The sequence below is a fragment of the Convolutriloba macropyga genome, chromosome 3, assembly GCF_964194025.1.
Source record: "Convolutriloba macropyga chromosome 3, txConMacr16.3, whole genome shotgun sequence".
Taxonomy (NCBI): Eukaryota; Metazoa; Xenacoelomorpha; order Acoela; family Convolutidae; genus Convolutriloba; species Convolutriloba macropyga.
This window is the reverse complement of record NC_134470.1, coordinates 74,026,740-74,052,364: the sequence shown is the minus strand read 5'-3', so window position 1 is coordinate 74,052,364 and position 25,625 is coordinate 74,026,740.

Below are 25,625 nucleotides of genomic sequence, written 5' to 3'. Positions count from 1 at the left end.
CAGTAGCTAGCACGGTTTACTGAGAATAGTTATATCTTAAATGAACGGACTTGAAGTGAGCGCAGTGGTGGCGGGTGCATCGGGGGTCAACCTCTAAGAACCGCCCTTCACACCGTAAGTATAAGTCTCCAAAGCAGTTTCTGTGGATCGCAAATTTTGAGACTGGTGAGCTGAAAAACTCTTGGAGAATTTAAAGCCCACTGGGCATTACATCTTTATCACATTTTTAGCACGAACAGTCCAATGGGTCCGACCAAAAATTCTATTGATAAAGACCAACAGGACTAATATAGTTTCTGAGAATTTCGTTCGAGAGCAATTAAACGTTTAATTTTTCTGCTTTCAGAGGCAACAAAAAATATTGTTCCCTGCATTTAAAATAAGGATTAGTTTTGTTTGCGGCAAACTGTATAGAACATAGCCGTCTAACATTTGTTAAATTGCAGAGATGGTCTCAAACTGTGTACCCTGATTTTTCACTACTAACAGGTTGAAGAGATAAAGTGGCGTTTAGAGAATTATTTTTATTGCAACTATGCTTCTCAAAATAGCTTTCAAAACTTCTAGCGGCATACGAGCCGAATTGAAATATCATTAGACAACATAGGTTACCTTTCTAATTAGGAGCGCAGTTTCTCAGGAAGACAACTAGAATCAAGAAAAATAACCAAAAATTTCTGCTAAAAATTCCCAAAGCGATGGGCGGACTCGCTCTGTAGAATCACTAAAACGCCAAAAAAAAAATTAAAAAAAATGTTGGCAGAATTGAATTACAGTGATCAGATTATCTTTTTAAAAAAGCTGGCTTTTAAGCAACAATTGTGAATTACCCGTTCTTTTGATTTCATACAAGGCAATTTGCCAAAAAAATCAAATCATGTAATGGCCAAGAAGTTAAATGTTCTAGAGCAAGAGCGCAATTACATTCAATCTAAAAACTTCGCTCGAGAGCAATTTAAAAAAATACAAGGATTTGCCCGGTTCAGTAATAAGAGAAATTTCACAAATATAACCGACTAACGTCAGACCAAATTTCTCTCAAACGACCAGTGAGCGGTTGATTTTGTCATTAACTGGCACCGTTTACTGAGAATAATTTTATCTTAAATAAAGGGACATGAGGTGAGCCCAGTGGTGGGGAGTGCAGCAGTGGTCAACCTCTAAGAAGCGCCCTTCACACCGTAAGTATAAGTCTCCAAAGCAGTTTCTGTGGATCGCAAACTATGAGACTGGTGAGCTGAAAAACTCTTGGAGAACTTAATGCCCACTGGGCATTTCCTCTTTATCACAATTTTGGCACGAACAGTCAAATGGGTCCGACAAACAATCCTGTTGAAAAAGACCAACAGGACTAATATAGTTTCTGGAAAGTTCGTTCGAGAGCAATTAAACGTTTAAAATTTCTGCTTTCAGAAGCAACAAAATTTTTTTTTCATAAAGTCACTGCCTTTAAAATAAGAATTACATTTATTTGCGGTAAACTGTATTGATCATAGCCGACTAACGTCTGGCGAATTGCCGAATTGCTCTCAAAAAGTGTACCCTGAATTTTCAATGCTAACATGTCAAAGAGAAGAAGTGGCATTCAGAGAATCCTTTTCGTTGCAACTAGGCTTTTCAAAATGCCTTTTAAAACTTCTAGCCGGATACCAGCCGAATTAAAATATCATTAGACAATAGAAGCTATTTTTATAATTACGAGCGCATTATCTCAGGAATACAACAATTAGACTCAACAAATTTAACATAAACTTTCTCCTACAGTTTCTTAAAACCATGGGCGGATTGTCATTGTAGAATTATTAAAACGCAAAAGAATCAAAAAATTGCTGACAAAATTTATCTACAGTGATTAGATATTCTTTTTAAAAAAACTGACTTTAAAGCAACAATTAAAAATTACTCATTCCCTTGATTTCATACAAGGCAATTTGCCAAAATTGTCAAATAACGCAATGGCCGATAAGTCAAATGTTCTAGAGCAAGAGCCCAAATACGGTCAATCTAATCTTCGCTAGAGAGCAATTAATAAGTAAACAAGGATTTGGCAGTTTCAGTAATAAGAGAAATTTCATAAATATAACCGACTAACGCCGGAGCAAATTGCTCCCAAACGACCAGTGAGCGGTTGATTTTGTCATTAACCAGCACCGTTTAGTGAGAATATTTTTATCTTATATAAAGGGACATGAGGTGAGCGCAGTGGTGGGGGGTGCACCTGTGGTCAACCTCTATAAACCGCCCTTCACACCGTAAGTATAAGTCTCCAAAGCAGTTTCTGCGGATCGCAAACTATGAGACTGGTGAGCTGAAAAACTCTTGGAGAACTTAATGCCCACTGGGCATTTCCTCTTTATCACAATTTTAGCACGAACAGTCGAATGAGTCCGACAAATAATCCTAATGAAAAAGACCAACAGGACTAATATAGTTTCTGAAAAGTTCGTTCGAGAGCAATTAAACGTTTAAAATTTCTGCTTTCAGAAGCAACAACAATTTTTGTTCATAAGGTCCCTATCTTTAAAGTAAGAATTATTTTTGTTTACGGTAATCTGTATGGAACATAGCCGACTAACGTCTGGCGAATTGCAGATTTGCTCTCAAACTTTGTACCCTGAATTTTCACTACTAATATGTCAAAGAGCAGAAGTGGCATTCAGAAAATTGTTTTCGTTGCAACTAGGTTTTTCAAAATGCCTTTTAAAAATTCTAGCCGGATACAAGCCGAATTAAAATATCATTAGACAACATAAGTTATTTTTCTAATTTGGAGCGCAGTTTTTCAGAAATACAACAATTAGACTCAAAATATTTAACACAAGATTTTTCCTACAATTTTTTAAAACCATGGGCGGATTATCTCTGTAGAATTATTAAAACGCAAAAGAATAAAAAAAATTGTTGGCAAAATTAATCTACAGCGATTAGATATTCTTTTTAAAAAACTGGCTTTAATGCAACAATTATGAACTACCCTTTCCTTTGTTTCAGGCTAGGCAATTTGCCAAAAGGTCAAATAACGTAATGGCCAAGAATTCAAATGTTCTAGAGCAAGAGCCCTAATATGGTCAATCTAATCTTCACTAGAGAGCAATTAATAAGTAAACAAGGATCTGGCAGTTTCAGTAATAATAGAAATTTCACAAATAAAACCGACTAACGTCAGAGCAAATTGCTCTCAAACGACCAGTGAGCGGTTGATTTTGTCATTAACTAGCACGGTTTACTGAGAATAATTTTATCTTAAATAAAGGGACATGAGGTGATCACAGTGGTGGGGGTGCACCAGTGGTCAATCTCTAAAAACCGCCCTTCACACCGTAAGTATAGGTCTCCAAAGCAGTTTCTGTGGATAGCAAACTATGAGACCGGTGAGCTGAAAAACTCTTGAAGAACTTAATGCCCACTGGGCATTTCCTCTTTATCACAATTTTAGCACGAACAGTCGAATGGGTCCGACCAAAAATCCTATTGAAAAAGACAAACAGGACTAATATAGTTTCTGAGAAGTTCGTTCGATAGCAATTAAACGTTAAAAATTTCTGCTTTCAGGACCAACAAAAATTATTGTTCATAAGGGCCCTGCCTTTAAGATAAGGATTATTTTTGTTTGCGGTAATCTTTATAGAACATAGCCGACTAACGTCTGGCGAATTGCAGAATTGCTCTCAAACTGTGTAGCATGAATTTTCACTACTAACATGTGAAAGAGAAGAAGTGGCATTCAGAGCATTGTTTTCGTTGCAACTAGGCTTTTCAAAGTGCCTTTTGATACCTCTTGCCGGATACTAGCCGAATTAAAATATCATTAGACAATATAAACTGTTTTTCTAATTTGGAGCGCAGTTTCTCAGGAATACAAAAATTAGACTCAAAAAATTTAACATAAATTTCCTCCTACAATTTCTCAAAACCGTGGACAGATTATCTCTGTAGAATTTTTAAAACACAAAAGAATCAAAAAATTGTCGGCAAAATTAATCTACAGTGATTAGATATTCTTTTTAAGAAAACTGGCTTAAAGGCAACAATTTTGAAATACCCATTCTTTTGATTTCATACAAGGCAATTTGCCAAAATTCTCAAATAACGTAATGGCCAAGAAGTCAAATGTTCTAGAGCAAGAGCGCAAATACGGTCAATCTAAACTTCGCTCGAGAGCAATTAATAAGTATACAACGATTTGGCAGTTTCAGTATTAAGGGAAATTTCACAAATATAACCGACTAACGTCGGAGCAAATTGCTCTCAAACGACCAGTGGGCGGTTGATTTTGTCATTAACTAGCACCGTTTACTCAGAATAATTTTATCTTAAATAAAGGGACATGAGGTGAGCCCAGTGGTGGGGGGTACACCAGTGGTCAACCCCTAAGCACCGCCCTTCACACTGTTAGTATAAGTCTCCAATGCAGTTTCTGTGGATCGCAAACTATGAGACTGGTGATCTGAAAAACTCTTGGAGAACTTAATGCCCACTGGGCATTTCCTCTTTATCACAATTTTGGCACGAACAGTCAAATGGGTCCGACAAACAATCCTGTTGAAAAAGACCAACAGGACTACTATAGTTTCTGAAAAGTTCGTTTGAGAGCAAATAAACGTTTAAAATTTCTGCTTTCAGAAGAAATAAAAATTTTTGTTCATAAGGTCCCTGCCTTTAAAATAATAATTATTTTTGTTTGCGGTGAACTGTATGGAACATATCCGACTAACGTCTGGCGAATTGCAGAATTGCTCTCAAACTGTGTACCCTGAATTTTCACTACTAGCATGTCAAAGAGAAGAAGTGGCAATCAAAGAATTGTTTTCGTTGTAACTAGGCTTTTCAAAATGCTTTTTAAAACTTCTAGCCGGATACTAGCCGAATTAAAATATCATTAGACAATATACGTTATTTTTCTAATTTGGAGCGCTTTTTTTCAGGAATACAACAATTAGACTCAAAAAGTTTAAAATAAAATTTCTCCTACAATTTCTCAAAACCATGGGCGGATTATCTCTCTAGAGTTATTGAAACGCAAAAGAATCAAAAAATTGTTGGCAAATTTAATCTATAGTGATTAGATATTCTTTTTAAAAAAACTGGCTTTAAAGCAACAATTATGAAATACCCATTGCTTTGATTTCAAACAAGGCAATTTGCCAAAATTCTCAAATAACGTAATGGCCAGGAAGACAGATGTTCTAGAGCAAGAGTGCAAATACGGTCAATCTAATCGTCGCTATAGAGCACTTAATAAGTAAACAAGGATTTTGCAGTTTCAGTAATAAGAAAAATTTGACAAATATAACCGACTAACATCGGAGCAAATTGCTCTCAAACGACCAGTGAGCGGTTGATTTTGTCATTAACTAGCACGGTTTACTGAGAACAATTTTATCTTAAATAAAGGGACATGAGGTGAGCCCAGTGGTGAGGGGTGCACCAGTGGTCAACCTCTAAGAACCGCTTTTCACACTGTAAATATAAGTCTCCAAAGCAGTTTCTGCGGATCGCAAACTATGAGACTGGTGAGCTGAAAAACTCTTGAAGAACTTAATGCCCACTGGGCATTTCCTCTTTATCACAATTTTAGCACAAACAGTCGAATGGGTCCGACCAAAAATACTATTGAAAAAGACCAACAGGACTAATATAGTTTCTGAGAAGTTCGTTCGAGAGCCATTAAACGTTTAAAATTTCTGCTTTCAGAAGCAACAAAAATTATTGTTCATAAAGTCCCTGCCTTTAAAATAAGAAATTTTTTTGTTTGCGGTAAACTGTATGGAACATAGCCGACTAACGTCTGGCGGAGTGCAGAATTGCTCTCAAACTGTGTACCCTGAAATTTCACTACTAGCATGTCAAAGAGAAGAATTGGCATTCAGAGAACTGTTTTCGTTGCAACTAGGCTTTTCAAAAGGCTTTTAAAACTTCTGGCCGGATACTAGCCGAATTAAAATATCATTAGACAATATAAGTTTTTTTTCAAATTTGGAGCGCAGTTTCTCAGGAGTACAACAATTCGACTAAAAAAATTTAACATAAAATTTTTCCTACAATTTCTCAAAACCATGGGCGGATTATCTCTGTAGAATTATTAAAACACAAAAGAATCAAAAAATTGTTGGCAAATTTAATCTACAATGATTAAATATTCTTTTTAAAAAAAACTGGCTTTAAAGCAACACTTATGAAATACCCATTCCTTTGATTTCCTACTAGGCAATTAGCCAAAGATGTCAAATCGCGTAATGCTCAAGAACTCAAATGTTCTAGAGCAAGAGCGCAAATACGGTCAATCTAAACTTCGCTCGAGAGCAATTAATAAGTATACAACGATTTGGCAGTTTCAGTAATAATAGAAATTTCACAAATAAAACCGACTAACGTCAGAGCAAATTGCTCTCAAACGACCATTGAGCGGTTGATTTTGTCATTAACTAGCACGGTTTACTGAGAAAAATTTTTTCTTAAATATAGGGACATGAGGAGAGCGCATTGTTGGGGGGTACACCAGTGGTCAACCTCTAATAAGCGCCTTTCACACTGTAAGTATAAGTCTCCAAAGCAGTTTCTGTGGATCGCAAACTATGAGGCTGGTGAGCTGAAAAACTCTTGAAGAACTTAATGCCCACTGGGCATTTCCTCTTTATCACAATTTTAGCACGAACAGTCGAATGGGTCCGACCAAAAATCCTATTGAAAAAGACCAACAGGACTAATATAGTTTCTGAAAAGTTCGTTCGAGAGCAATTAAACGTTCAAAATTTCTGCTTTCAGAAGCAACAAAAATTTTTGTTCATAAGGCCCCTGCCTTTAAATAAGAATAATTTTTGTTTGCGGTAAACTGTATGGAACATAGCCGACTAACGTCTGGCGAATTGCAGAAATGCTCTCAAACTGTGTACCATGAATTTTCACTTCCAACATGTCAAAGAGAGGAAGTGGCATTCAGAGAATTGTCTTCGTTGCAACTAGGCTTTTCAAAATGCCTTTTAAATCTTCTAGCCGGATACTAGCCGAATTAAAATATCATTAGACAATATATGCTATTTTTCAAATTTGGAGCGCATTTTCTCAGGAATACAACAATTAGACTGAAAAAATTTAACATAAAATTTCTCCTACAATTTCTCAAAACCATGGGCGGATTATCTCTGTAGAATTATTAAAACACAAAAGAATCAAAAAATTGTTGGCAAAATTAATCTACAATGATTAGATATTCTTTTAAAAAAAACCTGGCTTTAAAGCAACACTTATGAAATACCCATTCCTTTGATTTCATACTAGTCAATTAGCCAGAGATGTCAAATCGCGTAATGCTCAAGAAGTCAAATGTTCTAGAGCAAGAGCGCAAATACGGTCAATCTAAACTTCGCTCGAGAGCAATTAATAAGTATACAACGATTTGGCAGTTTCAGTATTAAGGGAAATTTCACAAATATAACCGACTAACGTCGGAGCAAATTGCTCTCAAACGACCAGTGGGCGGTTGATTTTGTCATTAACTAGCACCGTTTACAGAGAATAATTTTATCTTAAATAAAGGGACATGAGGTGAGCCCAGTGGTGGGGGGTGCAGCAGTGGTCAACCTCTAAGAAGCGCCCTTCACACCGTAAGTATAAGTCTCCAATTCAGTTTCTGTGGATCGCAAACTATGAGACTGGTGAGCTGAAAAACTCTTGAAGAACTTAATGCCCACTGGGCATTTCCTCTTTATCACAATTTTAGCACGAACAGTCGAATGGGTCCGACCAAAAATCCTATTGAAAAAGACCAACAGGACTAATATAGTTTCTGAAAAGTTCGTTCGAGAGCAATTAAACGTTCAAAATTTCTGCTTTCTGAAGCAACAAAAATTTTTGTTCATAAGGCCCCTGCCTTTAAAATAAGAATTATTTTTGTTTGCGGTGAACTGTATGGAACATAGCCGAATAACGTCTGGCGGATTGCAGAATTTTTCTCAAACTGTGTATCCTGAAATTTCACTACTAGCATGTCGAAGAGAAGAAGTGGCATTCAATGAATTGTTTTCGTTGCAACTAGGCTTCTCAAATTGCCTTTTAAATCTTCTAGCCGGATACTAGCCGAATTAAAATATCATTAGACAATATATGCTATTTTTCAAATTTGGAGCGCATTTTCTCAGGAATACAACAATTCGACTGAAAAAATTTAACATAAAATTTCTCCTACAATTTCTCAAAACCATGGGCGGATTATCTCTGTAGAATTATTAAAACACAAAAGAATCAAAAAATTGTTGGCAAAATTAATCTACAATGATTAGATATTCTTTTAAAAAAAACCTGGCTTTAAAGCAACACTTATGAAATACGCATTCCTTTGATTTCATACTAGTCAATTAGCCAAAGATGTCAAATCGCGTAATGCTCAAGAAGTCAAATGTTCTAGAGCAAGAGCGCAAATACGGTCAATCTAAACTTCGCTCGAGAGCAATTAATAAGTATACAACGATTTGGCAGTTTCAGTATTAAGGGAAATTTCACAAATATAACCGACTAACGTCGGAGCAAATTGCTCTCAAACGACCAGTGGGCGGTTGATTTTGTCATTAACTAGCACCGTTTACAGAGAGTAATTTTATCTTAAATAAAGGGACATGAGGTGAGCCCAGTGGTGGGGGGTGCAGCAGTGGTCAACCTCTAAGAAGCGCCCTTCACACCGTAAGTATAAGTCTCCAATTCAGTTTCTGTGGATCGCAAACTATGAGACTGGTGAGCTGAAAAACTCTTGAAGAACTTAATGCCCACTGGGCATTTCCTTTTTATCAAAATTTTAGCACGAACAGTCGAATGGGTCCGACCAAAAATACTATTGAAAAAGACCAACATGACTAATATAGTTTTTGAGAAGTTCGTTCGAGAGCCATTAAACGTTTAAAATTTCTGCTTTCAGAAGCAACAAAAATTATTGTTCATAAAGTCCCTGCCTTTAAAATAAGAATTTTTTTTGGTTGCGGTAAACTGTATGGAACATAGCCGACTAACGTCTGGCGGAGTGCAGAATTGCTCTCAAACTGTGTACCCTGAAATTTCACTACTAGCATGTCAAACAGAAGAATTGGCATTCAGAGAACTGTTTTCGTTGCAACTAGGCTTTTCAAAATGCTTTTAAAACTTCTGGCCGGATACTAGCCGAATTAAAATATCATTAGACAATATAAGTTATTTTTCAAATTTGGAGCGCAGTTTATCAGGAATACAACAATTAGACTAAAAATGTTAACATAAAATTTCTCCTACAATTTCTCAAAACCATGGGCGGATTAACTCTGTAGAATTATTAAAACACAAAAGAATCAAAAAATTGTTGGCAAAGTTAATATACAGTGATTAGAAATTCTTATTAAAAAAGACTGGCATTAAAGGTAAAATCATGAAATACCCATTCCTTTGATTTCAGACAAGGCAATTTGCCAAAATTGTCAAATAACGTAATGGCCGAGAAGTCAAATGTTCTAGAGCAAGAGCCCTAATATGGTCAATCTAATCTTCACTAGAGAGCAATTAATAAGTAAACAAGGATCTGGCAGTTTCAGTAATAATAGAAATTTCACAAATAAAACCGACTAACGTCGGAGCAAATTGCTCTCAAACGACCATTGAGCGGTTGATTTTGTCATTAACTAGCACGGTTTACTGAGAATAATTTTTTCTTAAATATAGGGACATGAGGAGAGCGCAGTGTTGGGGGGTACACCAGTGGTCAACCTCTAATAACCGCCTTTCACACTGTAAGTATAAATCTCCAAAGCAGTTTCTGTGGATCGCAAACTATGAGACTGGTGAGCTGAAAAACTCTTGAAGAACTTAATGACCAGTGGGCATTTCCTCTTTATCACAATTTTATTACGAACAGTCGAATGGGTCCGACCAAAAATCCTATTGAAAAAGACCAACAGGACTAATATAGCTTCTGAAAAGTTCGTTCGAGAGCAATTAAACGTTCAAAATTTCTGCTTTCAGAAGCAACAAAAATTTTTGTTCATAAGGCCCCTGCCTTTAAAATAAGAATTATTTTTGTTTGCGGTGAACTGTATGGAACATAGCCGAATAACGTCTGGCGAATTGCAGAATTTTTCTCAAACTGTGTATCCTGAATTTTCACTACTAGCATGTCGAAGAGAAGAAGTGGCATTCAATGAATTGTTTTCGTTGCAACTAGGGTTTTCAAAATGCCTTTAAAATCTTCTAGCCGGATACTAGCCGAATTAAAATATCATTAGACAATATATGCTATTTTTCAAATTTGGAGCGCATTTTCTCAGGAATACAACAATTCGACTAAAAAAATTTAACATAAAATTTCTCCTACAATTTCTCAAAACCATGGGCGGATTATCTCTGTGGAATTATTGAAACACAAAGGAATAAAAAAATTGTTGGCAAATTTAATCTACAATGATTAGATATTCTTTTAAAAAAAACCTGGCTTTAAAGCAACACTTATAAAATACCCATTCCTTTGATTTCATACAAGTCAATTAGCCAAAGATGTCAAATCGCGTAATGCTCAAGAAGTCAAATGTTCTAGAGCAAGAGCGCAAATACGGTCAATCTAAACTTCGCTCGAGAGCAATTAATAAGTATACAACGATTTGGCAGTTTCAGTATTAAGGGAAATTTCACAAATATAACCGACTAACGTCGGAGCAAATTGCTCTCAAACGACCAGTGGGCGGTTGATTTTGTCATTAACTAGCACCGTTTACAGAGAATAAGTTTATCTTAAATAAAGGGACATGAGGTGAGCCCAGTGGTGGGGGGTGCAGCAGTGGTCAACCTCTAAGAAGCGCCCTTCACACCGTAAGTATAAGTCTCCAATTCAGTTTCTGCGGATCGCAAACTATGAGACTGGTGAGCTGAAAAACTCTTGAAGAACTTAATGCCCACTGGGCATTTTCTCTTTATCACAATTTTAGCACGAACAGTCGAATGGGTCCGACCAAAAATACTATTGAAAAAGACCAACAGGACTAATATAGTTTCTGAGAAGTTCGTTCGAGAGCCATTAAACGTTTAAAATTTCTCCTTTCAGAAGCAACAAAAATTTTTGTTCATAAAGTCCCTGCCTTTAAAATAAGAATTTTTTTGTTTGCGGTAAACTGTATGGAACATAGCCGACTAACGTCTGGCGGAGTGCAGAATTGCTCTCAAACTGTGTACCCTGAATTTTCACTTCCAACATGTCAAAGAGAAGAAGTGGCATTCAGAGAATTGTCTTCGTTGCAACTAGGCTTTTCAAAATGCTTCTAAAACTTCTGGCCGGATACCAGCCGAATTAAAATATCATTAGACAATATAAGTTATTTTTCAAATTTGGAGCGCAGTTTATCAGGAATACAACAATTAGACTAAAAAAGTTAACATAAAATTTCTCCTACAATTTCTCAAAACCATGGCCGGATTAACTCTGTAGAATTATTAAAACACAAAAGAATCAAAAAATTGTTGGCAAAGTTAATCTACAGTGATTAGAAATTCTTATTAAAAAAGACTGGCATTAAAGGAAAAATCATGAAATACCCATTCCCTTGATTTCATACAAGGCAATTTGCCAAAATTGTCAAATAAGGTAATGGCCGAGAAGTCAAGTGTTCTAGAGCAAGAGCCCTAATATGGTCAATCTAATCTTCACTAGAGAGCAATTAATAAGTAAACAAGGATCTTGCAGTTTCAGTAATAATAGAAATTTCACAAATAAAACCGACTAACGTCGGAGCAAATTGCTCTCAAACGACCATTGAGCGGTTGATTTTGTCATTAACTAGCACGGTTTACTGAGAATAATTTTTTCTTAAATATAGGGACATGAGGAGAGCGCAGTGGTGGGGGGTACACCAGTGGTCAACCTCTAATAACCGATTTCACACTGTAAGTATAAGTCTCCAAAGCAGTTTCTGTGAATCGCAAACTATGAGACTGATGAGCTGAAAAACTCTTGGAGAACATAATGCCTACTGGGCATTTCCTCTTTATCACAATTTTAGCACGAACAGTCGAATGGGTCCGACAAAAAATCCTATTGAAAAAGAGCAACAGGACTAATATAGTTTCTGAAAAGTTCGTTCGAGAGCAATTAAACGTTCAAAATTTCTGCTTTCAGAAGCAACAAAAATTTTTGTTCATAAGGCCCCTGCCTTTAAATAAGAATAATTTTTGTTTGCGGTAAACTGTATGGAACATAGCCGACTAACGTCTGGCGAATTGCAGAAATGCTCTCAAACTGTGTACCATGAATTTTCACTTCCAACATGTCAAAGAGAGGAAGTGGCATTCAGAGAATTGTCTTCGTTGCAACTAGGCTTTTCAAAATGCCTTTTAAAACTTCTTGCCGGATACTAGCCGAATTAAAAAATCATTAGACAGTATAAGCTATTTTTCTAAGTTGGAGCGCAGTTTCTAAGGAATACAACAATCAGACTCAAAAAATTTAACATAAAATTTCTCCTACAATTTCTCAAAACCATGGCCGGATTAACTCTGTAGAATTATTAAAACACAAAAGAATCAAAAAATTGTTGGCAAAGTTAATCTACAGTGATTAGAAATTCTTATTAAAAAAGACTGGCATTAAAGGAAAAATCATGAAATACCCATTCCTTTGATTTCATACAAGGCAATTTGCCAAAATTGTCAAATAACCTAATGGCCGAGAAGTCAAGTGTTCTAGAGCAAGAGCCCTAATATGGTCAATCTAATCTTCACTAGAGAGCAATTAATAAGTAAACAAGGATCTGGCAGTTTCAGTAATAATAGAAATTTCACAAATAAAACCGACTAACGTCGGAGCAAATTGGTCTCAAACGACCATTGAGCGGTTGATTTTGTCATTAACTAGCACGGTTTACTGAGAATAATTTTTTCTTAAATATAGGGACATGAGGAGAGCGCAGTGGTGAGGGGTACACCAGTGGTCAACCTCTAATAACCGCCTTTCACACTGTAAGTATAAGTCTCCAAAGCAGTTTCTGTGGATCGCAAACTATGAGACTGATGAGCTGAAAAACTCTTGGAGAACATAATGCCCACTGGGCATTTCCTCTTTATCACAATTTTAGCACGAACAGTCGAATGGGTCCGACAAAAAATCCTATTGAAAAAGAGCAACAGGACTAATATAGTTTCTGAAAAGTTCGTTCGAGAGCAATTAAACGTTCAAAATTTCTGCTTTCAGAAGCAACAAAAATTTTTGTTCATAAGGCCCCTGCCTTTAAATAAGAATAATTTTTGTTTGCGGTAAACTGTATGGAACATAGCCGACTAACGTCTGGCGAATTGCAGAAATGCTCTCAAACTGTGTACCATGAATTTTCACTTCCAACATGTCAAAGAGAGGAAGTGGCATTCAGAGAATTGTCTTCGTTGCAACTAGGCTTTTCAAAATGCCTTTTAAAACTTCTTGCCGGATACTAGCCGAATTAAAAAATCATTAGACAGTATAAGCTATTTTTCTAAGTTGGAGCGCAGTTTCTAAGGAATACAACAATCAGACTCAAAAAATTTAACATAAATTTTCTCCTACAATTTCTCAAAACCATGGGCGGATTTTCTCTGTAGAATTATTAAAACGCAAAAGAATCAAAAAATTGTTGGCAAAATTAATCTACAGTGATTAGAAATTCTTATTAAAAAAGACTGGCATTAAAGGAAAAATCATGTAATACCCATTCCTTTGATTTCATACAAGGCAATTTGCCAAAATTGTCAAATAACGTAATGGCCGAGAAGTCAAATGTTCTGGAGCAAGAGCCCTAATATGGTCAATCTAATCTTCACTAGAGAGCAATTAATAAGTAAACAAGGATCTGGCAGTTTCAGTAAAAATAGAAATTTCACAAATAAAACCGACTAACGTCGGAGCAAATTGCTCTCAAACGACCATTGAGCGGTTGATTTTGTCATTAACTAGCACGGTTTACTGAGAATAATTTTTTCTTAAATATAGGGACATGAGGAGAGCGCAGTGGTGGGGGGTACACCAGTGGTCAACCTCTAATAACCGCCTTTCACACTGTAAGTATAAGTCTCCAAAGCAGTTTCTGTGGATCGCAAACTATGAGACTGATGAGCTGAAAAACTCTTGGAGAACATAATGCCCACTGGGCATTTCCTCTTTATCACAATTTTAGCACGAACAGTCGAATGGGTCCGACAAAAAATCCTATTGAAAAAGAGCAACAGGACTAATATAGTTTCTGAAAAGTTCGTTCGAGAGCAATTAAACGTTCGAAATTTCTGCTTTCAGAAGCAACAAAAATTTTTGTTCGTAAGGCCCCTGCCTTTAAAATAAGAATAATTTTTGTTTGCGGTAAACTGTATGGAACATAGCCGAATAACGTCTGGCGAATTGCAGAAATGCTCTCAAACTGTGTACCATGAATTTTCACTTCCAACATGTCAAAGAGAAGAAGTGGCATTCAGAGAATTGTCTTCGTTGCAACTAGGCTTTTCAAAATGCCTTTTAAAACTTCTTGCCGGATACTAGCCGAATTAAAAAATCATTGGACAGTATAAGCTATTTTTCTAAGTTGGAGCGCAGTTTCTAAAGAATACAACAATTAGACTCAAAAAATTTAACATAAATTTTCTCCTACAATTTCTCAAAACCATGGGCGGATTTTCTCTGTAGAATTATTAAAACGCAAAAGAATCAAAAAATTGTTGGCAAAGTTAATCTACAGTGATTAGAAATTCTTATTAAAAAAGACTGGCATTAAGGAAAAATCATGAAATACCCATTCCTTTGATTTAATACAAGGCAATTTGCCAAAATTGTCAAATAACGTAATGGCCGAGAATTCAAATGTTCTAGAGCAAGAGCCCTAATATGGTCAATCTAATCTTCACTAGAGAGCAATTAATAAGTAAACAAGGATCTGGCAGTTTCAGTAATAATAGAAATTTCACAAATAAAACCGACTAACGTCGGAGCAAATTGCTCTCAAACGACCATTGAGCGGTTGATTTTGTCATTAACTAGCAGGGTTTACTGAGAATATTTTTTTCTTAAAAATAGGGACATGAGGAGAGCGCAGTGGTGGGGGGTACACCAGTGGTCAACCTCTAATAACCGCCTTTCACACTGTAAGTATAAGTCTCCAGAGCAGTTTCTGTGAATCGCAAACTATGAGACTGATGAGCTGAAAAACTCTTGGAGAACATAATGCCCACTGGGCATTTCCTCTTTATCACAATTTTAGCACGAACAGTCGAATGGGTCCGACAAAAAATCCTATTGAAAAAGAGCAACAGGACTAATATAGTTTCTGAAAAGTTCGTTCCAGAGCAATTAAACGTTCAAAATTTCTGCTTTCAGAAGCAACAAAAATTTTTGTTCGTAAGGCCCCTGCCTTTAAAATAAGAATAATTTTTGTTTGCGGTAAACTGTATGGAACATAGCCGAATAACGTCTGGCGAATTGCAGAAATGCTCTCAAACTGTGTACCATGAATTTTCACTTCCAACATGTCAAAGAGAAGAAGTGGCATTCAGAGAATTGTCTTCGTTGCAACTAGGCTTTTCAAAATGCCTTTTAAAACTTCTTGCCGGATACTAGCCGAATTAAAAAATCATTGGACAGTATAAGCTATTTTTCTAAGTTGGAGCGCAGTTTCTAAAGAATACAACAATTAGACTCAAAAAATTTAACATAAATTTTCTCCTACAATTTCTCAAAACCATGGGCGGATTTTCTCTGTAGAATTATTAAAACGCAAAAGAATCAAAAAATTGTTGGCAAAGTTAATCTACAGTGATTAGAAATTCTTATTAAAAAAAACTGGCATTAAAGGAAAAATCATGAAATACCCATTCCTTTGATTTCATACAAGGCAATTTGCCAAAATTGTCAAATAACGTAATGGCCGAGAATTCAAATGTTCTAGAGCAAGAGCCCTAATATGGTCAATCTAATCTTCACTAGAGAGCAATTAATAAGTAAACAAGGATCTGGCAGTTTCAGTAATAATAGAAATTTCACAAATAAAACCGACTAACGTCGGAGCAAATTGCTCTCAAACGACCATTGAGCGGTTGATTTTGTCATTAACTAGCACGGTTTACTGAGAATAATTTTTTCTTAAATATAGGGACATGAGGAGAGCGCAGTGGTGAGGGGTACACCAGTGGTCAACCTCTAATAACCGCCTTTCACACTGTAAGTATAAGTCTCCAAAGCAGTTTCTGTGAATCGCAAACTATGAGACTGATGAGCTGAAAAACTCTTGGAGAACATAATGCCCACTGGGCATTTCCTCTTTATCACAATTTTAGCACGAACAGTCGAATGGGTCCGACAAAAAATCCTATTGAAAAAGAGCAACAGGACTAATATAGTTTCTGAAAAGTTCGTTCGAGAGCAATTAAACGTTCAAATTTTCTGCTTTCAGAAGCAACAAAAATTTTTGTTCATAAGGCCCTTGCCTTTAAAATAAGAATAATTTTTGTTTGCTGTAAACTGTATGGAACATAGCCGACTAACGTCTGGCGAATTGCAGAAATGCTCTCAAACTGTGTACCATGAATTTTCAATTCCAACATGTCAAAGAGAAGAAGTGGCATTCAGAGAATTGTCTTCGTTGCAACTAGGCTTTTCAAAATGCCTTTTAAAACTTCTTGCCGGATACTAGCCGAATTAAAAAATCATTTGACAGTATAAGCTATTTTTCTAAGTTGGAGCGCAGTTTCTAAGGAATACAACAATTAGACTCAAAAAACTTAACATAAATTTTTTCCTACAATTTCTCAAAACCATGGGCGGATTTTCTCTGTAGAATTATTAAAACGCAAAAGAATAAAAAAATTGTTGGCAAAATTAATCTACAGTGATTAGATAGTCTTTTTAAGAAAACTGGCTTTAAGGCAACAATTATGAAAAACCCATTCCTTTGATTTCATACAAAGCAATTTGTCAAAAATGTCAAATAACCTAATGGCCAAGAATCCAAATGTTCTAGAGCAAGAGCCCAAATACGGTCAATCTAATCTTCGCCAGAGGGCAATTAATAAGTAAACAAGGATTTGGCAGTTTCAGTAATAAGAGAAATTTCACAAATATAACCGACTAACGTCGGAGCAAATTGCTCTCAAAAGACAAGGGAGCGGTTGATTTTGTCATTAACTAGCATCGTTTACTGAGAATAATTTTATCTTAAATAAACGGACAGTGGTCAACCTCTAAGAACCGCCCTTCACACCGTAAGTATAAGTCTCCAAAGCAGTTTCTGTGGATCGCAAACTATGAGACTGGAGAGCTGAAAAACTCTTGGAGAACCTAATGCCCACTGGGCATTACCTCTTTATCACATTTTTAGCACGAACAGTCGAATGGGTCCGACCAATGATCCTATTGAAAAAGACCAACAGGACTAATATAGTTTCTGAGAAGTTCGTTCGAGAGCAATCAAACGTTTGAAATTTCTGCTTTCAGAGGCAACAAAAATTATTGTTCATAAGGTCCCTGCAATTAAAATAAGGATTAATTTTGTTTGCGGCAAACTGTGTAGAACATAGCCGACCAGCGTTTGGCAAATTACAGAGTTGGTCTCAAACTGTGTAACACAAATTTTCACTACTAACAGGTCGGAGAGATGAAATGGCGTTCAGAGAATCATTTTCATTGCAACTAGTCTTTCCAAATGTCACTTAAAACTCCTAGCCGGATACTAGCCGAATTAAATCATCATTAGACAATATAAAATATTTTTCTAATTTGGAGAGCAGTTTCCCATGAACACAACACTTAGAATCAAGAAAATTAACATAGAACTTCTGCTACAATTTCTCAAAACCATGGAAGGATTGTCTCTTTAGAATCATCAAAACGCAAAAAAAAAATAAAAAACCAATTGACAAAATTGAACTACAGTGATTAGATTTTCTTTTAAAAAATACTGGCTTGGAAGCAACAATTATGAATTACCAATTCCCATGTTTTAATAAAGGGAAATTTGCCAAATATATCAAATCGTGTATTGGCCAAGAAGTCAAATGTTCTGGAGCAAGAGCGCAAACACGCTCATTTGAAACTTCTCTCGAGAGCAATTATCAATTATAGAAGGATTTGGCAGGTTCATTATTAAGAAAAATTAAATAAATATAACCCTCTAGCGTCGAAGCAAATTGCTCTCAAACGAAAAGTGAGCGGTTGGTTTTTTCATTAGCGCGGTTTACTGAGAATAATTTCATCCTAAATTAATGGCGTGACGTGAGCACAATGTTGGTGGGTACTCCAGGGGTCAAACTCTAAGAACACCGTAAGTATAAGTCTCAAAAGCAGATTCTGTTGATCGCACACTTTGAGACTAATGAGGTAAAAGGATCTAAGAGAACTTACCTCCTACTACGCGCTACCTGTTTATCACATTTTTAGCACAAAAATCCGAATGGGTCCCACAAAAAATCTTATTGAAAAAAGCCAACAGGACTAGAGTTTCTGAGAAGTTCGTTCAAGAGCAAATAAAGGTTTAAAATTTATGCTTTCAGAGGCAACAAAAATTATTGTTCATAAGGTCCCTGCAATTAAAATAAGGATTATTTTTGTTTGCGGCAAACTGTATAGAACATAGCCGACCAGCGTTTGGCAAATTACAGAGTTGGTCTCAAACTGTGTAACACAAATTTTCACTACTAACAGGTCGGAGAGACGAAATGGCGTTCAGAGAATCATTTTCATTGCAACTAGTCTTTCCAAATGTCACTTAAAACTCCTAGCCGGATACTAGCCGAATTAAATCATCATTAGACAATATAAAATATTTTTCTAATTTGGAGAGCAGTTTCCCAGGAACACAACACTTAGAATCAAGAAAATTAACATAAAACTTCTGCTACAATTTCTCAAAACCATGGGAGGATTGTCTCTCTAGAATCATCAAAACGCAAAAATAAATAAAAAACCAATTGACAAAATTGAACTACAGTGATTAGATTTTCTTTTAAAAAATACTGGCTTGGAAGCAACAATTATGAATTAACAATTCCCATGTTTTCATAAAAGGAAATTTGCCAAATATGTCAAATCGTGTATTGGCCAAGAAGTCAAATGTTCTGGAGCAAGAGCGCAAACACGCTCATTCGAAACTTCTCTCGAGAGCAATTATTAATTATAGAAGGATTTGGCAGGTTCATTACTAAGAAAAATTTAATAAATATAACCCTCTAGCGTCGAAGCAAATTGCTCTCAAACGAAAAGTGAGCGGTTGGTTTTTTCATTAGCGCGGTTTACTGAGAATAATTTCATCCTAAATTAATGGCGTGACGTGAGCACAATGTTGGTGGGTACTCCAGGGGTCAAACTCTAAGAACACCGTAAGTATAAGTCTCAAAAGCAGATTCTGTTGATCGCACACTTTGAGACTAATGAGGTAAAAGGCTCTAAGAGAACATACCTCCTACTACGCGCTACCTGTTTATCACATTTTTAGCACAAAAATCCGAATGGGTCCCACAAAAAATCTTATTGAAAAAAGCCAACAGGACTAGAGTTTCTGAGAAGTTCGTTCAAGAGCAAATAAAGGTTTAAAAATTATGCTTGCAGAAGCAACAAAAATTTTTGTTCATAAGGTCCCTGCCTTTAAAATAAGTATTATTTTTGTTTGCGGTAAACTGTATAGAACATAGCCGACAAAAGTCTGGCGAATTGCAAAATTTCTCTCCATTTGTGTACCCTGAATTTTCATTACTAACATGTCAATGAGAAGAAGTGGCCTTCAGAGAATTGTTTTTGTTGCAACTAAGCTTTTCAAAATGCCTTTTAAGACTTCTACCCGCATACTAGCCGAAATAAAATATCAATAGACACTATAAGTTATTTTTCTAATTTGGAGCGCAGTTTCTCAGGAATACAACACTTAGACTCAAGAAAATTAACATAAAATTTCTGCTACCAATTTGTCAAAACCATGGGAGGATTGTCTCCTTAGAATCATTAAAACACAAAAGAATTTAAAAAATACTGGCAAAATTGAGCTGCAGTGATTAGATTTTCTTTTAAAAAATACTGGCTTTGAAGCAACAATTATGAATTACCAATTCCCTTGATTTCATAAAAAGAAATTTGCCAAATATTTCAAATCGTGTGTTGGCCAGGAAGTCAAATGTTCTGGAGCAGGAGCGCAATTACGCTCAGTCGAAACTTCGCTCGAGAGCAATTATTAAGTATAGGAGGATTTGACAGATTCAGTATTAAGAGAAATTTTACAAATATAACCGAACAGCGTCTGCCGAATTGCAGAATTGCTCTCAAAGTATGTACCATGATTTTTCACTACTAACCATTTGGAGAGATGAAGTGATGTTCAGAGAATTTTTTAATCGCAACTAGGCTTTTCAAAATGACTATTAAAACTTCTAGCCGCATATTAGCCGAATTAAAATACCATTAGACAACATAAGTTACTTTTCTAATTAGGAGCGCTGTTTCTCAGGAGGACAACAGCTAAAATCGAGAATAGTAACCTCAAATTTCTCAAAGCGATGGGCGGACTGACTCTGTGGATTTAAAAAAACATCAAAAAAATCAAAAGGTTGTTGGCAAAATTGAATTACAGTGATTAGATTTTCTGGATTTCAAAAACTGGATTTAAAGCAACAAGTTAAGAATTATCCGTCCATTTGATTTCATACAAGGCGTTTTGCCAAAAATGTCAAATCATGAAATAGCCAGGAAGTCAAATGTTCTGGAGCAAGAGCGCAGAAACGGTCAATCGAAATTTCAATCGAGAGCAATTAATAAGTTAACAAGGATCTGGCAGATTCAGTATTAGGAGAAACTTCACAAATATAACAGACCAGCGTCGGAGCATATTGCTCTCGAACGACCACCGAGCGGTTGGTTTTGCCAGTAGCTAGCGCGGATTACTGAGAGTAGCTTCATCTTAAATGAAGGGTTGCGAAGTGAGCGCAGTGGTGGGGGATTACCGGTGGGAGTCAGCCGTTAAGAACAGCCCTTCACACCGTAAGTATAAGTCTCTAAAGCAGTTTCCGTTGATCACAGACTTTGATACTACTTAGCTGAAAGACTCTAGGAGAAATTTATGACTACGCGGCGCTACCTGTTTATCGGAATTTTCTGCACAAAAAGTAGTAAGGGACTGACAAAAAAATCTTATTAAAAACGACCAACAGGTCTAATTTAATTGATGAGAAGTTCAATTGACATCAATTAAACGTTTAAAAAATCTGCTTACAAAAGCAACAAAAATTACCGTTGATAAGGTCCCTGCAATTAAAATAAGGACTATTTTCGTTTGCGGTAAATTGCTTAGAACATAGCCGTCTAACATCGAAAAAATTCCAGAATTGCTAACTAAATTAGTACTATAATTTTTTGCTAATAACAAGACAGAGATGAAGTGGCGAGTAGAGAAATAATTTTCATCGCAAATAGGCTTTTCAAAATGTCTTTTAAAAGTTCTAGCTGCATACTAGCCGAATCATAGCCAGTAATTTTGTACTCAACAACAGTATATTTTCAGAGATGTTCAAAAAAAACTATTCACTTTTTCAAGTTAGGAGCTCAACTTCTTAGCAAGATATAAGTTAGACTCTATTCGAGAATTCTAAAAATTAAAAACCTTAAATTTTTGCTTCAAACTCTCAAAGTGATGGGCGGATTGGCTCTGTAGAATCATTGGCCGAAAGAAACAAAAAACTGTTGGCAAAATTGATTTGCAGTGTTTAGATTTTTTTAAAAAAATTACTGGCTTTAAAGCAACAATTATGAATTACCCATTCTTCTGATTTTATACAAGTTATGTGCCAGAAATTTCAAATCATATACAAACATCTTAATGCTAGTGATTTTGATTAAAATGAGTAATTGGACATCTCACTTTAATTGGTTTCTCTTCTACACATTTTTTAATTTCTCCCAAAGAATTAATGAAGACTATAGACGGTTGGTTATCAGTTTGTTGGTGATCGATTTTCTCGTTAAATAAACTGGTATGACCTCAGAACTCAGTGCTACAATGCCTTTCACTCTCATTCGCTCACAATCAATTTTATGTTACACAATTTTTATTTGAAATAGTGCAACATATATAGTCCACTCAAAATGAAAAACTCAAGCGTGAAGTCACTCAAAAAGTCAAATGTTCTGGAGCAAGAGCGCAAAAACAATCAGTCAAAACATCTCTGGAATGCAATTAACCACAATACAAGGATTTGCTAGTTTCAGTTTAAATAGCATTTCTACAAAGATAACCTACCAACGTTGGAGCATTTCACTCTCGAACGAACAGCAAGCGGTTGCATAGCTACGGTTTTCTGAGTATAGCTTTAGTTTAATTGAAAGGGTGTGAGGTCAGCGCAGTGGTGGGGGTTCATGGGGGTCAACCTCTAAGAACCAAACTTCACATAAAAAGTCTCCAAAACAGTTTCTGCGATTTGCGTACTTGGAGACTAGTGTGCTGAAAGGCTCTGAAATAACTTAATACCAGCTGGTTGCTACCTCTTCATCGTTTTTTGAGCACGTAATGTCAAATGGGTCTGATGAAAAATGGTCACGTGAAAATTCACATGAAAGAAGGCCATGAGGACAAATATAATTGCTACAAACTTCCTTTGAGAGCAATTAACAATGATTTCCTAAAAAGTGAAAAAGTGCTAGTTGTTTTTTTATGATGAAAAAAGTTAAATCAATTCTACTGTAATTAAGCGTAATGAGGTTAATAGCTGATCACATCACGCCACATAACAGCAAAAGTGCAGCATCAACAAAAGAGTTAAAGAGAGAGAGTGTGAGATAGTGTGAGAGATAAAATGTGAACGAGAAAGAGGGGGAAAGAAAATCCAAGCAACAGAGATACAGATAGAGCTAGGACATTTTTCAATGATGAGATTCGACCTTGAATCTTCTCGTTTCCTAGCGCTGTTAGTACTTACATCATATAAAAAAACAGCGAAGTGCAAAATTTCAAAGAAATTTCTTAGAAACTTAACCCATGGCCGATAGAATTTTTTGGTAAATTGTTGGAAAAATTTTAACGAGATTTTCTGGCCCCTTGACTGAAGAATTTCATTGTCAAAAACAAGAAAAAATTTTAAAAAATGCTCATTTTGTCAAAATATGATGTTGAAATGTTGAAAAACCATTACCACGAAAAACTATGCAGTAACATATCATCAAACCCTATAGAAGTTTCTGAGACAATTAGGGTTTTGTGACGCCTATCAGTTTCAACCAGCCTCAGTTTTAGATTGGTCCAGCAAAAGACAAAAAAACCCAATAAATTGCAAACTTTCTGGTTGAAAAGATCCTAGAAATGACGTTTCAACCTTAAACTACGTCCTTCCAAGTAGCTTCACCAAGCTAAGCAATTGAAGGACAACTTAATGCGGCTCAATTTCTTTTGTGAATCTTAATGCCCGCCAGTTGCTGCCTTTTCATCCCGGTTGAAAGGATGAAAAGTCAAATGTGTCAGTTGAAAAATCGGTCAAGCGAAAACTAGCATGACAAAAAGACAAACAGGACTACTTTAATTGCTACAAACTTCCTTTCAGAGCAATTAACAGTGATTTTTTAAATTCAATCGTGAACGAAAAAGAGAAGGAAAGAAACCGCAACTTACAAAGAGAGAGAGAGAGAGAGAGACAGAAAGGGCTAGGAAAATTCTCCACCATGAGATCCTACTCTGCGTCTTTTTTTTCTAGCCTTGTTAGTAATTATACCATATAGGAAAAAAATGCAAAATTTACAAAAGCTTCATAATTTCTTAGTGAAAACAATGATCAAAGCCATTTTTTGTCTCTGGAGTTCTGTCATGTAACCATCTGCAGGATTTAAAAAGTTTCGTTGGCCAGTAATAATCAATAAACTCAAAAAAGGACAAAAAATTTCAACATTTTTAAAACAATTGCAACTTTTTAACAAAATCTCGCTAAAATTTGTGACATAAAAATCATCAAAACCATTGCATTGTCTCAAAAGACTATCCAATATCCCTAATTCAAGCCTTACTTAATTTCACCGGTTCACAAAGATCCATAAACTTGGATTTGCGTACTTGGAGACTAGTGTGCTCAAAGGCTCTAAAATAACTTAATACCAGCTGGTTGCTACCTCTTCATCGTTTTTTGAGCACGTAATGTCAAATGGGTCTGATGAAAAATAGTCACGTGAAAATTCACATGAAAGAAGGCCATGAGGACAAATATAATTGCTACAAACTTCCTTTGAGAGCAATTAACAATGATTTCCTAAAAAGTGAAAAAGTGCTAGTTGTTTTTTTATGATGAAAAAAGTTAAATCGATTCTACTGTAATTAAGCGTAATGAGGTTAATAGCTGATAACATCACGCCACATAACAGCAAAAGTGCAGCATCAACTAAAGAGTTAAGGAGAGAGAGTGTGAGATAGTGTGAGAGATAAAATGTGAACGAGAAAGAGAGGGAAAGAAAATCCAAGCAACAGAGATACAGATAGAGCTAGGACATTTTTCAATGATGAGATTCGACCTTGAATCTTCTCGTTTCCTAGCGCTGTTAGTACTTACATCATATAAAAAAACAGCGAAGTGCAAAATTTCAAAGAAATTTCTTAGAAACTTAACCCATGGCCGATAGAATTTTTTGGTAAATTGTTGGAAAAATTTTAACGAGATTTTCTGGCCCCTTGACTGAAGAATTTCATTGTAAAAAACAAGAAAAAATTTTAAAAAATGCTCATTTTGTCAAAATATGATGTTGAAATGTTGAAAAACCATTACCACGAAAAACTATGCAGTAACATATCATCAAACCCTATAGAAGTTTCTGAGACAATTAGGGTTTTGTGACGCCTATCAGTTTCAACCAGCCTCAGTTTTAGATTGGTCCAGCAAAAGACAAAAAAAAACCCAATAAATTGCAAACTTTCTGGTTGAAAAGATCCTAAAAATGACGTTTCAACCTTAAACTACGTCCTTCCAAGTAGCTTCACCAAGCTAAGCAATTGAAGGACAACTTAATGCGGCTCAATTTCTTTTGTGAATCTTAATGCCCGCCGGTTGCTACCTTTTCATCCCGGTTTAAAGGATGAAAAGTCAAATGTGTCAGTTGAAAAATCGGTCAAGCGAAAACTAGCATGACAAAAAGACAAACAGGACTACTTTAATTGCTACAAACTTCCTTTAAGAGCAATTAACAGTGATTTTTTAAATACAATCGTGAACGAAAAAGAGAAGGAAAGAAACCGCAACTTACAAAGAGAGAGAGAGAGAGAGAGAGACAGAAAGGGCTAGGAAAATTCTCCATCATGAGATCCTACTCTGCGTCTTTTTTTTCCAGCCTTGTTAGTAATTATACCATATAGGAAAAAAATGCAAAATTTACAAAAGCTTCATAATTTCTTAGTGAAAACAATGATCAAAGCCATTTTTTGTCTCTGGAGTTCTGTCATGTAACCATCTGCAGGACTTAAAAAGTTTCGTTGGCCAGTAATAATCAATAAACTCAAAAAAGGACAAAAAATTTCAACATTTTTAAAACAATTGCAACTTTTTAACAAAATCTCGCTAAAATTTGTGACATTAAAATCATCAAAACCATTGCATTGTCTCAAAAGACTATCCAATATCCCTAATTCAAGCCTTAATTAATTTCACCGGTTCACAAAGATCCATAAACT